The sequence below is a fragment of the Trichechus manatus genome, unplaced genomic scaffold (assembly GCF_000243295.1).
Source record: "Trichechus manatus latirostris isolate Lorelei unplaced genomic scaffold, TriManLat1.0 scaffold00116, whole genome shotgun sequence".
NCBI lineage: Eukaryota > Metazoa > Chordata > Mammalia > Sirenia > Trichechidae > Trichechus > Trichechus manatus.
The window spans coordinates 9244755-9245846 of NW_004444052.1; the positions used below are offsets into that span (position 1 = coordinate 9244755).

Below are 1092 nucleotides of genomic sequence, written 5' to 3' on the forward strand. Positions count from 1 at the left end.
TAAACAAAGAGTGTATACAAATGGTCAATAAGTACATGAAAAGATGCTCAGTGTCATTAGTCATTAGGGAAATACAAATCAAAACCACAGTGAGGTATCACTTCATCCCCACTAGGATGGCTATTATCAGAAAAACAGAAAGTAACAAGTGTTGGTGAGGATACAGAGAAATTACAACCCTCATTCACTGACAGTGGGGACTGTAAAATGGTGCAGCTGCTGTGAAAACAGTTGAGTGTCTCCTCAAAAAGTCAAATGCATAGTGCTTGCCTCAGTAGCACATACACTAAAATTGGAATGATACAGAGAAGATAAGCACAGCCCCCGCGTAAGGATGACATGCAAATTTGTGAAGCGTTCCATATTTTTTTTTAAAAAAAGGTTAAACATAGAATTACCATATGACTCAGCAACTCCACTCCTAGGCATATACCCAAAAGATTTGAAAGCAGGGACTTAAAAAGATACACGTACACCAATGTTCACTGCAGCATATTCACAATATCCAAAAGGTGGAAACAACCTGAATGTTCATCAACAGATGAACGGATAAACAAAATGTGGTATACATACAATGGAATTATTCAGCCATAAAGAGAAATGAAGTTCTGACACATGCTACAACGTTGATAAACCTTGAAAACATTATGCTGAAATACCTAGAATAGGCAAATGCACAGAGACCAAAGTTTATTAATGGATATTAGGGGTGGGTGGGAGGAGGCATTGGGGAGGTATTGCTTAAGGCATACTGAGTTTCTGTAAGGCCAATGAAAAAATTGGGAAATGGATAGTGGTTATAGCTGCACAACACGGGGAATGTAATTAATGTCACTGAACTGTACACATAAAAATGTTTGAAAAGGCAAATATTTTGTTATATACATGTTATCACAAAAAAAAATTTTTTTGAAGTCTACCTTACAGTGCCACTGCATCTGTGAATAAACCTGGGGGTCATTTCCATGTTCCTGAATGTACAATTGGAATTTACATACTTGGCAAGTGGAGTAAATCTTACATGGGATCATGGCCTGTGGGGTAAGTGTTGGGAAAGGCCAATAAAAGACTCTGAAACTGTACTACCCAACC

General features: G+C 37.8%; 1 non-coding gene across 1 annotated transcript; it reads left to right on the forward strand.

Annotated features, from left to right (window-relative positions):
• Positions 1 to 262: 262 nt before the first annotated feature.
• On the forward strand, positions 263 to 369 carry LOC111821954 (U6 spliceosomal RNA). The gene has a single exon (XR_002825258.1). It is a non-coding gene; the product is annotated as a U6 spliceosomal RNA (small nuclear RNA).
• The last annotated feature ends 723 nt before the right edge of the window (positions 370 to 1092 follow it).